The sequence below is a fragment of the Bombyx mori genome, chromosome 1, assembly GCF_030269925.1.
Source record: "Bombyx mori chromosome 1, ASM3026992v2".
NCBI classification, from domain to species: Eukaryota; Metazoa; Arthropoda; class Insecta; order Lepidoptera; family Bombycidae; genus Bombyx; species Bombyx mori.
Window position 1 is genome coordinate 746,611 of NC_085107.1, and position 14,274 is coordinate 760,884.

The 14,274-nt window shown below is 38.4% G+C and overlaps 1 protein-coding gene and 1 long non-coding RNA gene across 2 annotated transcripts in view; one reads left to right on the plus strand and one right to left on the minus strand.

Moving 5' to 3' along the window:
* Positions 1-14,274, minus strand: part of LOC101740430 (dipeptidase 1) — a 196,358-nt gene that overhangs the window by 92,195 nt on the left and 89,889 nt on the right. The gene's annotated exons all lie outside the window — the stretch shown is intronic.
* LOC134199744 (uncharacterized) lies at positions 5,941-7,489 on the plus strand. Its single transcript, XR_009974368.1, has 2 exons — positions 5,941-6,173; positions 7,048-7,489. It is a non-coding gene; the product is annotated as an uncharacterized LOC134199744 (long non-coding RNA).

Consider the following 14,274-nt stretch of genomic DNA (forward strand, 5'->3'; position numbering starts at 1 on the left):
GGGAAACACCGTGGAGGGGAGCTCATTCCATAGCCGGATGGTACGTGGCAAAAAAGACCTCTGGAAACGCACTGTGGATGACCGCAGTGGCTCCAGGTAGTATGGATGAACTCTACTCCGGTGGCGGGCGGTGCGATGGTAAAAACGAGATGCCGGTATCATCTCGAACAATTCCTCAGAGCACTCCCCATGGAACATACGGTACAAAATGCAGAGGGAACCGAAGTCCCTCCGCAGACCCAGAGGCTCCAAACGATCCGTGAGAATGGGATTATCGACAATCCGAACGGCCCTCCTCTGTATGGAGTCAAATGGAAGAAGCTGGTATTTGGGAGCCCCGGCCCAGAGAAGGGAGCAGTACTCCACGCGAGGCCGGACTTGTGCTTTATAAAGCAAAAGCCTTTGTCCAGGCGTGAAGTACCGCTTCGCTCTGTTGAGGACTCCCAGCATTTTGGACGCCAACTTGGCTTTGCCTTCCAGATGACTCCGAAACTGGACATCGCTCGAAATGTCGACCCCAAGTATCCCAATACTCTCGGAAGGTTGCAGGGATACTCCTTGGAATTGCGGCGCCATGACAAAGGGGTCCTTCTTCGCAGTGAACGCGCAAACTTGTGTCTTTAATTATTAATTCCACTTCTACGGATTCAGTATTCTACGGTGTATGTAGTACTGACATTATCGCGTTTCAAGTAGTTTGCGAAATAAGTTTTGAAACTGTGATTCCCGGGAGACTCGGTTGAGCCTCTGTTAGCCTGTAACACCCAATGTTATGCCGAGCTTACTAAACATATGCCCTCAGGCAGGTGGTGAATAATTTAGCATTTTGTTCACTGTAATTTGAAGCCTAAGCTAGGATAAACAAGGACGATATCAGCTGAATCGGCGATAATATCAGACAGGTTATACATTGTAATACACTTTAATTCAAGCGACCCTCAACTAGAATACCTACCTGCTACCTACAGCTATTGATATATTCACTATAGCTTCACTTTCTTTTTATTGTTTTTATTGCATACTAGCGACATGCCCTCGCTTCGCTTCGGAAACATTAAATTTTATTCCCGCGGTTACCCGCGGTTATTGTCGTACAGCGGATGACGCCGCGGGGCGAAGCTAGTCTATAGAAAGTAGCCTAAGTTACCCCTTATATCATCAGCTACCTATTAGTGAAAATCTCGTCAAAATCAGTCCAGCCGTTCCAGAGATTAGCCGGAACAAACAGACAGACACACAGGCAGATAAAAATTGTAAATGTAAATTGTAAATGTTATTTGGATGTATGTATATATGTGGGATTTATGAATGGTAGGGTGCAGATTACCGCAGAAATTCACACAAAATAATTAAAACAATCTTAACGTCGTACGATCCTTTACTCCTTCTTTTGACAACTCTCCATCATCTAATTTTACTTCACAGTGACATCTATCAACATTATAAAAGTGACATAAAAAGAAAATAAGAACAATCAGAATCCCACATATATATTGATATGCATGTAGTAAAAAGCGGTTATTTCAATATCAGAAACAGGCACTCCAATTTTATTTATATGTATAGATGCGGGTGGCCCGCCTGGTGTTAAGTGGTTCCCGGAGCCCATAGACATCTACAACGTCAATGCCGCCACCCACCTTAAGATATGAGTTTTAAGGTCTCAATATAAATCTCAATATAGGTCTCTATATAAAAGAGTCTATCGAGAAACTTGTTGTTCAGGGTAGGGTCAATGGTAAGAGATCTCGTGGACGAATCCCCATGCGTTGGACTGATCAGGTGAAAGACCTTACTGAGACCCCACTTAACGAGTGTGTGCGCCGGGCCTCGGTTCGCAAACTGTGGAAAACATCTGTTTACTAACAGCTTTAATGAGCAAGAATTCCACAAGACCACGACTGCTCTGCCAAGAGCAACCGATTATGATGATAGTTATAATGGCTGCCCCACCCTTCAAACCGAAACGCATTACCACCTCACGGCAGAAATAGGCATGGTGGTGGTATCAATCCGTGCGGACTCACAAGAGGTCCTACCACCAGAAAGTACCGTTAAAGTACTTTCATTATTAAGTCAATTTTTCTTTAGCGCGTAAAATGGTTCTCTGTGTAATACATACATGTATAATATATACTAAGAATTTTCTCGAATGTTATTTATGTATAAGATTCGGTATCTAGAATATATTAGATTATTTTTTCTGAACATGTTCTGATTAGATATCGAAATATAATTTTACTTTGGAGCGATCACGTCACTGAAATTACAAGTAATTGGTTTTTAAGGTTTCCAAAGAGTTTTCAAGGTACATTATGAGAAGCCCAAAGTTTGGGTCGCATTGATGATCGAGAGTATAATTGAAGGAATAATAAATGCAAGAAGCCGACTTTTTATCAGCTCACAATCAATTGAATACATTTTATTTATTACCGGAAATATATTTAATGTCCTGTAATTAATTCATTTCTGAGTTTTATTTCGTTTGCTGAGGCTTGTAAACGTGCTCTCAGTCCACTAGGTGTTAAGTAGTTACCGGAGCCGGTAAAACGCAATTGTATCGCGGCAGAAAGAGGCAGATTGATGCTACTTACCACCTACACTCACAAGACTCGAATAGTAATTACACAAATTAGAAACATTGTGAGTTTTGATTATTTACATGATATTTTTCCTTCATCGTGTAAGTCTTTCGAGAATATTTTGGGGATGTATACGACAAAGGGAAGATCTTCCACCGAGCGGCTGATATTGCTCGGTAGACCGACGGTCCAAATGTTGTTGTTCGGAACTTGTATATATGCGCTTTATCTTGAAAATGTCGCAAGCGAGATTCAGGCATCTGTCAATTATCTTGCGTTGTATGATGGCTACTCGCCACATCACTCCCCTCCGAGACTGGAGGTCGTGTCATATTTAGTTATCGTTGTCCGTGCTGAGATTAGCTTGCAAGTGCCAGTGCTGCTCGAAGTTTGCGGTGAGTCGAAACTGAGCTTGAATGCTGCGTGATTGTCGCCAGTGCTGCTCGAAGTCTGCGGTGAGTCGAGACTGAGCTTGAATGCTGCGCGATGAGGCAGTGTAGGTGCGTGCCGTAGGGCCAGGAAGCGCGGTGAGTCGGCTGCGATGGTCCTGTTGAGGCTGCGATGCTGGCTTGCTGTGGGACGACTGTCGATGACTTGCTTTTATCTGTGAGAATGCGGGGATTGTGGTAGCCGAAGTTTTTTTTTTTGATGCGCTGATGATGAATCAGAAGTTTGCGATTGTTCCGTCGCAGGTCACCAGTTTGGAAGGCTTAAACGACGGAGGGAAGATCTTCCACCGAGCGGGTGACATTGCTCGGTAGACCGACGGTCCAAATGTTGTTGTTCGGAACTTGTATATATGCGCTTTATCTTGAAAATGTCGCAAGCGAGATTCAGGCATCTGTCAATTATCTTGCGTTGTATGATGGCTACCCGCCACAATATGTGCAAGATAAGTTTTTCATTGGAACAAATGGTACTCGCCTGGGATTTGAACATGGACGTAATTGCAACGGTCGACGCGTATACCTATAAGTGTTTCTTCTTCTCATTCGTACACTCCTGGCGGAGTGGTCGTGGTTACGTATGTCTTAATGCTTGGTTGCGGCTTTTGATAGACTTCTCCATCTCTCTTTTTTTGTGGCGGTATGTGTACACTCAGTAAAGGAACACTTCGTAGATGACTTAATCAAGTCTGTCCACCTTCTGGATGACCGGCCACATATGTATACATGAATTATTGTTATCGAAGGCATATTGTGACAATGCCCATTTTATCGAACGTGTTGACGTCGGAATTTTATCACTGGTGGTAGGACCTCTTGTGAGTCCGCACGGGTAGATACCACCACCCCGCCTATTTCTGCCGTGAAGCCGTTTCGGTTTGAAGGCTGGGGTAGCCTTTGTAACTATACCAAGACCTTAGAAGTTATATCTTAAGGTGGGTGACGCATTTACATTGTAGATGTCTATGGGCTCCAGTAACCACTTAACACCAGGTGGGCTATGAGCTCGTCCACCCAAAAAGCAATAAAAAAAAAAAAAAAATCGGCAATGGCGAGAACAGAGTCAAACTGTTGTTGACACCAACGAAGCCGCGAAGAGCAGCCTCTTCCATACTGATTCGTGTATATCAATAGTAATCTGTTTATTTACTGAAATTGGAATTCGATATAAATAATTCAATTTGTCGTCTAAATTCCATTGAAGGTTGCTTCGGGAACAAACACATGCAAAAACGCTATAGGCTTCCTGTGTACGGGGCTATTTTTCTACGAGCCCCCGGGAGTGACGACGGCTCAAAGCTGAGGGTTAATTAAGGAAAATCATTTGAGCCACCCCCAATTTGCTTCGGCCGGAATGCCTTCTAATTACAGCTGCTTCCGTGGGCTAAAACATATCTACATGATTTTTTAAAATGATGTTTTACATTTTTCTTGCTTGTAGGTAATTAAGTTTTTTTATAATATCGTTAAAAATGTTAACACTTAGTATTATTCACAGTAAAAGCACGTACCCGATATTAGATCAGTATACATACACATGCAAGATAAGCTTCTTTAGTAATCATTACCTTTTTTTCCGACTAGTGCAGTAATCCTGACCAATGCGATCGAAATATAAGCAACAGCAAATACTCCCATGGATATCTTAATAATTTTGATACTATAATATAATAATAATAATAATAATAATTTCTTTATTTACTACATAAACTCTTAAATCATGACCTAGAATACTATTTACATATTTAACAAACTGAGAGATTACGCAGATGGCATCAACAATATAAAATTAACCAATGATCCTCACACTAGGCATAGCCTGTATCGTGAGGACCAAAATGCGATTTACTATGTATATAGTTGACCTGAAAACAACATCACTATTATTAATAATTATTACGCTCAGAAACATGCGTTACAAGATTTAACATACAAGATAATTTTTTTTTTTTTTTTTTTATGTTAGTACTATGTAACGAATAGCCACACTACTTTTACTGTGGGCTACCATACTATATTGGGTGTGGGCTTGCCCGCCGGCTTGGATCCGAAAACAACTATAGATATGTGATTTACACTTTGATATTGAAACTCATACTCGTAATACCCTTTCAGAAGTTTTTCAAGAAAATATCAAATTTCAAAGACAATCACAACTTTGTTATTGTACCATCGCTTAAGCGATTTTGTTTATAGACTCTATTTACGTTCAGCGAACGAAATGGGATTATATCGGTTTGTTTCGTGTTTGATCTTCTGTAAAATTACTATTGGCTCTTACAGAAAGAACTACGATTTGTTGTATATACGAAATAGAATTTACTTTCAGACGAAAAAGTATTATAAGGGTGATGGCCAGCTATGGTTGAGATTGTGTCCAGAAGTGGTTTTATCTTCGTTATAAAAAATGCATGTATATATGCATGTAATATATGCATATCTTCTTATTTAACATGAAAAAAGCAACCTTACATTGGTTGAAAAAATGTCATAATGCAAACTGTGAGTTTGTAATGTTTACTTGTTTTTGACTTGTAAAAATTGTTTAAACATATTTAACAAATATGATTAGATGTTAAGTCCATGGGCTCTATGACCAAGCGACAATAGGTAGACAGTGGATTGAACTATCTATTACTAAAAAAAAAGGTCTATTATAGACAAAGGATCTTAGTAAATATGTTTATATATGGGAAGCAGTACCGTAAGCCTTGAAGTAGTGATGTGTTTCGGTTTGAAGGGCGGGGAAGCCGTTGTACTGTTAAAAACTGACATCTAAGAACTCATGTCTCAAGGTGAGTGGCAGCTCTTACGTCATAGAGGTCTATGGGTTTTGGTAACCTTACCTTAAATTTACACCTGGTGGACCGTTAGCTCGTCCACTAATCTAAGCAATAAATGAATATAATGATGTTTTATTGAACGCATGATATGATGGATGCAAGTTGATGTTTGTGAACGCAGCGGTATATCGAGAATGGAAGGGGATGACGTGTGAGATGACAGAATGACAGATGGATGAACGACGACGAACGAAGCACGAGCACGACGGAACGATTAAAATTTATATGAATAGTATCGAAATAAAACGTGGAAGTAGTAAACGCGAAACTTTTATTAATTGTCTGAAGGCTGCATCCCACATGTGTGTAAATATATTTGTCTAGTCATTAATCACTGCTTCCATCTAATTCTCTATCCTGTATTCTAATCGTAAACTAATTTATTTTGCTACTTGCCTTCCTGAGCCTACCATCGGAAAAGACGGTCGATGCACTAAAGTAATTGAGATTTTCATCACATAGACCGACGAACTATGCCAATATGAGCAAAGTATTTGCTACGTTTCAATAAAAAGCTTGTAAAGGCTGATATTATTTATCCAATCTCATATAACGTGGGTGAATGCGGCTTATTAAATATCAGATTCACTCTCATATCTTTTATTACTGAGAATCGGGCTTGCGACACGAATTCTACTGTCGTATATAAGAAACGTTTTCAGCTCTCCTGGAGGAGATGTTTAAAATGATTTTTTTATGAATAACTTTTATTTTTTTTATTGCCGTATAGACAAACGTGCATACGGCCCACCTGATGGTGAGTGGTTACCGTCGCTCATAGACGTCAGCAATCCCAGGGGCAGAGCCAAGTCGCTCTCGTAGGCTTATTACTCTCCACAAGCCTCGTTTGAAGAAGGACATGTCATAGCGCTCGGGAAACAGCGTGGAGGGGAGCTCATTCCAAAGCCGGATGGTACGTGGCAAAAAATATCTCTGGAAACGCTCTGTGGATGAAAGCAGGGCTACAGGTACATAGTATGACTGTACTCTACTCTGTTGGCTGGCGGTGAGATGGTAAAAACGAGATGATGAAATCATCTCAAGCAATTCCTCAGAGCACTGACTGTCTGACTTAAATAGTATTTTAAATTAAAGTTATAATGGCCGTATTTTAGAATAGTGACAGCAACATATTTACTTAGTTTATTTTTTATTGAAAACATTTTATTTTAATAGATATAAATAGGCAGACGAGCTCTCGGTCCGTCTGGTATTATGTGGCTACTGACTCCTTGATACATTGTAACGTGAACTGAACAATGTTTAATTCTCATCGGAATTGAGGCTATTTCGGACCGGAATAACCGGAACTACCGGTTGGAAGAGAGGATAGCCGTTCGAAGAGAGGATTCGGATTTGGAGCAGAAATAGAAAGGCACTCGTATGAAGGAGCCTCAAGTCACAACATAATATCTTATCATCGATAAAACAATGTGTTTCAGAACTTTAATAAAAGACACTTATGAGTTTTTATTGTTTGTTGATGTATTTTTATCAAAAAACATTTTTTTTTTATTTGACATAGCGTCATGTTTAATATTATTGGAATCAGATAGCTTTGTTCGTTTCTATCTATGTATTTCAAAAGACGATTAAATCGTTTACGACTTAAGATAAACTATTTAATCTTCTGCGGTCACGTAAATTTTGTAGTATCGAAAATGTCAAAATATACAGAAATGTTTTGAATATTTTTTTAGACTCATGGAAGCTCTAAAAATAGATTTGTTATGGTTATCAACATGCATATTGTATTTTTTTTTATTGAGAGATGCACAGTTAATATTTTGTTTAGTGTCAACCCTATTTAGTTCTTGCGCTTTGGAAATTCGGATATAAAGCCCTTATCTGCGTATGAACGGATGCTGCGAGGAAATTACTTCTGACACAGCCGATGATCTAAGCACAGCCTCGCCGTTTCATGTATTTTCTAAATCAGCGTCAAAGGGGCTTTAATGTCATTTTTGAAATAAATATATACTGCATGAACAAAGAATATCTTTCTTGTTTAGATATATTCTCAAAGGGCTTTGAGAAAAACGGTCAGCAGCTTACGATAAGGTTATGCCAGTAAAGGCCTTGCCTTAGATATTATTCTCCTTATACTCGTAGTACCGTCCCCCGTTGAAGGTTACCACCGATTAGGGTTATTTCTACTTTAGAAATTTTTACTCGGAACACAGAGCAGACTCTCCTATTTTAACTGGTATATATTTTTTAGCCCGACATGTCTTGCCTAACTCGTACTCAAGTAGAGCCTAAAAATATGTGTGGTGTCGTGGGTCACCGGATAGGAACGAAGTTCCTTACTATAAAAATATTAATTTTAAGTTCTATTCGAGGTATAAAGAAAATAAAACTGGAGGTTTTGCAACAACCCACGGTCATTCGGTAACGTGCGTATTATGGTACACTTCATTCACGGTTGTTTCCATAAGAGTTAGTGTATTGCGCAAACGAAGACTCTAAGATCGTGGTCAATGGATGATGAAAAAAATATGTTTTTTTTTGTACGCTATTACAACTTAAGTCGTACACTGTGTGCATTATTAATTTGTACGTTATTACAAAGTTAAGTCGCACACTGTGTGCATTACTAATAAAAATCTTACGTTACGGACGTTTTTCCCGCTTAGGGTACCCTCCGCATCGTCCCATAAGAAACTTCGTTCCAGCAAATAAAAAGCCAATTGCACATTTAATTTTACAACATCTTATAACATCAAATCTGCAGCATGCAAAATATAATTGTAGATATAATTCAAAGTACTATAATTAATTGCAACGACATTTTAAATGAAACAGTGTAGATTGTAACGATTGCGTGTAACAGATGCGTGAGTCGAAGGTTCAAGAAAAAGTGTGCCAGGATTTATTATAGCCGACGACTCAACCTACCGACCCGCTTGTTTCTAGATAATGCCGGCCATGTTATGAACTTAAATCACTATTTCAAATCCACTTCTTATTGTGAACCAAACTACTTTCCGATCGGTGATAAAATGAACGTTAATATCAAGTGTCTGATTTTTCTAATCTAGTTTCGTAATTAGGACTAGGATCAAGTCGTTATCGTAGCCTCTAGATATCTTAATGTGAATTCTGCTACCCATCTTATGGTATTAGTTCGAAGTCTCGATTGCATTTCGTCATTGCTGGACCACCTTACCCCAGGAATACACAGAATCGTTTATATGTTACGTATATGAGCTTACAATATGCCATATCAGCATACCATCAAAATGACAATGAAAAGTGCTATGACCCGTCTGGCGTTTTTCTGAGCTCATAGATATCACAACATGATTTTTAATAGTATTAAATAGCTGAGAACAAATCACGCACGGTCATCCGGCCCCAAATTAGGATTCCTTATATTATGACTGATACCAGAGACTGATATATGTTTAAATATTGATGTATATAGATAGTAAACACCCAAACATAGAGCAAACAAACCTGTTCATTACATGAACATTTGCTCGAATCGAAGTCACGACTCTCGGTGCAAAAGTCAGGGGCGCTAACTGCTAGACCACCAAGTCAATCGGTGGTACAGTACCATGATTGCTACCCTTCACTCTTATTGAAATCGACCTTACCTAGTTAAAATTAGAACTCTCATAACTTAGACCGTACGCAAACTTACCCGGTCCTGTCCTGAGCGAAAAAAATAAATTATACTTTTCTTTTGAAATTACTTTCTTTAATTCTCTTTATTTATGTATCTACCAGACCCGATACAATATTACAGCGATACTTATTTAGATTAAAACTGTAAATTCTGCCATTTTTAGTTTACCATGCTCAATCGTAGCTAGTAAATAGTAGTAACCTTTTCGTTTTACGCGACACTAGATGTTCGTATCACCTCTGGCTAAATAATTGAGCATCTATTAAATATAACAATTTACTAAGAATTATCAAATCGAAATTAAACGAAATAATTTACACGAACTAATATTCACGACAAGTGCACGTCAGCTCAATCTCACGACTGTAGTTTTTTTTATGTTTGAGGGATTAGGTACTGGTGGCCCGGAGGCCTTTCCAGTCTCACTAAGGCAAGTGGACGAGCAAGGGCTCAGCCAGGAGGAGTGGGATTTGCTAACAGCTACCCGAGCGCCTCCAAAGGAGACCTAACAACTCAAGAGTAACCGCTACGCGAATGAATCTACTACCGGACTGGAATCGCGACCCGCCGTGAAGATCCGGCGAGAAACTCAGCGGGCTGATGTTTAGGTTATGTTGCACGTCGAACTCTTTGTCGAGTTCGACGAGTTTGTAAGTGTGGTTCTTCTTGAATTTACAATAAGGAAAAATGTAAAAAATGCATCTCTTACAATAATGTTGGAGCACTTTTTTACAACGAATAGTTGTGATGCTATTTAATCTTACTGTTAATGCGTATGTTACTGCTCTACGAAACATTTAGTTTTAAAATGTATTATTTAATTAGCGCTGTCAGAATTAATTTGGCGTGTTTAATTAAAATTAACATTAATATATTTAACAAATTTGTCTGTAAGCTAATATTTTAACACTGCATTGGTTATTCAAGTAAAGTCTTAAATTGCAGTAAAATTTTGGTACACTAGCTGAATATGTAAAATATAAAAGTGTCAAATCGACATTTTGTTATAGTAATACTGGATGAAGCATAGCTATTTACTACAATGTAATTGGTGCTTAAGTATTTTGTAATAAAATTTATAATTCTATTTGAACGAAAAGTTATAATGCTTTTTAACACTATGGTAATGACATGACCTGTACACAAGTATTTATCTATGTAAAGGAAACTTTCAACGTAATTTCTATAAACTTCAATACGTGTCATTTAGCTTCAAATTTGAACAGGGACAAAAAAAACAGCTTGTGTGTGTTGACTTTACTTACGCCAGTTAAGAATTAAAACAAGCTTACTTACGCCAGTTAAGAATTGAAACAATTGATTGAATAAAGTTAACTTATTTATCTTTAATAATTAAAGTATCGAAATCGAGCAGGTTCCCTTCGATGCATCGTATATGACTTTGAAGCAGGCGAGTAGCTAAGCTTTCAGCTTGAAGTGACAAACTTATATAATACACTGAATATTTAAGACAAGGGACAAGATAATAAAATAAAATAATCAATATGACGGAAAAAGGCAGTGTATGGTGCACCTGTGCGTTCCAAACAAGGTATTATATGCACTGTACAAGGACTTATTGTCTATTGGCAATTACTCGTTAATGAAGATGAATGACGGAGATAAGAGCAAGTCGAATCTGAGTAACTTTAGGGGCACAGTCTGTTAGCGTGACTCATAAGATATTTTAGTAAAACCTGAACATATTTCTTTATTTTCCTGTTCATCTCCGACAAGTCTGATGATGCCAAGAGACCTTGAAATATGAATTTTCAATTGTGTTTTCTAATATTCAAACTAGAACTATTGAATGCTCGCGCCGTTTTAGTCTAATAAAACAATGACAACCTCCACCAGCAATATTAAGATTAAGGTGCGTCTTTTTTGTTGCCTTTTATGTCAGACGATCACACAGCACTCCTGGTAGTGAGTACTCATAGTCGCTCATGGACATCAGCAATGCGTTTCACGTATTTTTCTGAGCTCTATGATAAATGTTTCGGCGGCAAAGGCAACGCAAAATGATATTTGGAACTTAACATGATAAAAAGTCTTGTGTCTTACTATTTGATGACGATAGTTCGGATCAGGCGTCATGCTAATTCAACAAGCAGGAAACCCGAAATACCCGAATCCGTCAAGGTTCGCAACACAAAAACCACATAACAAACGCTCCATGATTTGTGACTCGACACCTTATGCCCATCTACGTAGAGTCTGCTTTCATAAACACGTAATACTTATGAAATAACGATAAGACACACATCGTGTGGCTTGGATACAGTTGAGAGTAGATTTTCAATGCCTTTCACTAGATGAATCCTGACGTTTGCAGATACCGTGCCCGACTATGTGAAAATGTAGGTAGTATGTACGTAATTGGTACCTGTTGTAATGTAGAATTCGAATGGGTGTCTTTGGATTGGCAGTTAACTTCAAATCTTTAAATTAATACGTAAAGCAAAAATTTTGTATCCCATTTTACGAAAATTGCGCGGACGGAGGACTATGCAATTTTCCACACTTATAGAGAATATACAGAAGAAGTGCATAACGCTAATATTTTTTTTAAATAATGCATAAAAGATACATTAAATCGATAAAGAAAATATTACACACACTACGTACCATGTATTTGACGCACACACGCATGCATACTATTTATTGTCAAACTTTTGTTCTTGACGTCTGTTGTCAAATTGAGAATAGATTAAATATTATTTGTCTTTGTTAATATTTTTTAAAGTGTAGTCTTGGCGAAATTTTTGATTATATAAGTATAAAATACAATCATAATAGTGTACAAACTTACAATTCCAATTAATTATAGTCGAATTTCGACTACTGCGGGATCTCTAGTACGATTAAAGAGATAATTTGACAGAACAGTTACTAAGTTCTTATTATTAAATACTATGAATTTATTACCGGGCGGGGTACCACCACCCCGTCTATTTACTGGTGGTAGGACCTCTTGTGAGCCCGCACGGGTGGGTACCACCACCCCGCCTATTTCTGCCGTTGCGTTTCGGTTTGAAGGGTGGGGTAGCCGTTGTATCTATACTGAGACCTTAGAACTTATATCTCAACGTGGGTGGCGCATTTACGTTGTAGATGTCTATGGGCTTCAGTAATCACTTAACACCAGGTGCGTTGTAAGCTCGTCCACCCATCTAGCAATAAATAATCACAATAATAAAGTCCTAGGTTTGTTTATATAAGCGAAAACTTTGCTTTATATGTATTATAATCAATTAGTTCTGCACTAAGCTGATGCTGTGCTGTTACTGTACTGTATGGTCCATGGGCCGCTGTGATTACAACAACGTGTCACCCGCAGTCAGTCTTACTTCGACTAGATCCCGCATTTGTTGGTGGCGAAAATCTATTTTGATAATTATACTTGTTGATATATAATATACTTACATGAATTTTATTGCGACGGTCCATCTTACTTTATAAAATAGGTGTATAATATTGTGAATGAAATGGTTATTCTGAGGAGCGATAAATCGGACGGCGGCGTCGCCCCTCCGCGTCCGAAATGAAAGATTTACAGCGGCATATAACCGGTTATGGAAACCGTTATCCGTTGCCGGACGAACCGGTTTTAAGGTTTTTTTTTTGTATCCGGTTTTGTGAGGTAATTTCTTTTTACAAGGAAATTGCAGTGTCCTCTTTTATGTACGGTCGTATTAATTTGTAATTAAGCATTTCGAAATTGTCAGTTGAAAATTTCAGTGTTATAATTTTCCGCAGTGGATACGGCTGGCTTATTCAGTCTTAAGAAAACCGGATGAGGAACGTTTGTACAACAAAGGCTCTTATCAAAGTAATGATGAGTTTAATGATAGCACTAGGCGGGGCGAGATACTTGCCTCAGCTCGTTCCGTTTTATTATTGTTATTCTTTTTACTAGGTATTCTTTGTGCACTAAAATTGTGGATTAGCTGATAAAAACCAAAAACCAACATAAGTATAAAGGACAAAAAAGGAACAGCTCTTTGGAGCCTCTGGGTCTGCGGAGGGACTTCGGTTCCCTCTGTATTTTATACCGTATGTTCCATGGGGAGTGCTCTGAGGAATTGTTCGAGATGATACCGGCATCTCGTTTTTACCATCGCACCGCCCGCCACCGGAGTAGAGTTCATCCATACTACCTACCATCCGGCTATGGAATGAGCTCCCCTTCACGGTGTTTCCCGAGCGCTATGACATGTCCTTCTTCAAACGAGGCTTGTGGAGAGTATTAAGCGGTAGGCAGCGGCTTGGCTCTGCCCCTGGCATTGCTGAAGTCCATGGGCGACGGTAACCACTCACCATCAGGTGGGCCGTATGCCCGTCTGCCTATAAAGGCAATAAAAAAAAAACCTTCGGTAGTAACGTTATTTCATAAGTTCTTTTCATATCTAATGACTACAATAGGGATTTTCAAAAAAAATTTAAATTGAGTTGACTTTGATTATTGCCTTCTCCGTATAGTACACTTGAGCTGTGTCTGCCATTGCTGAACTTCACGAACTATGATAATGTCCTATTCATCATCAGCTGAATTCATCTTCATTGGAAATATAAATAAATAATAGTTTCAAAAAAGTAACAAAATACGCTTTTATAGAAAAATACGCTTTTATAGAAAATCCAACTAAAAAATAGAAAATAAATTTTAATAAATTTGAATTAAAAATAGTGTAAGCAAAAATTATTATATTGTAAGAAAGCGTGGGGTGCTTTTCAGGATATTATAAAAAAAAACCCTATTTTACTCA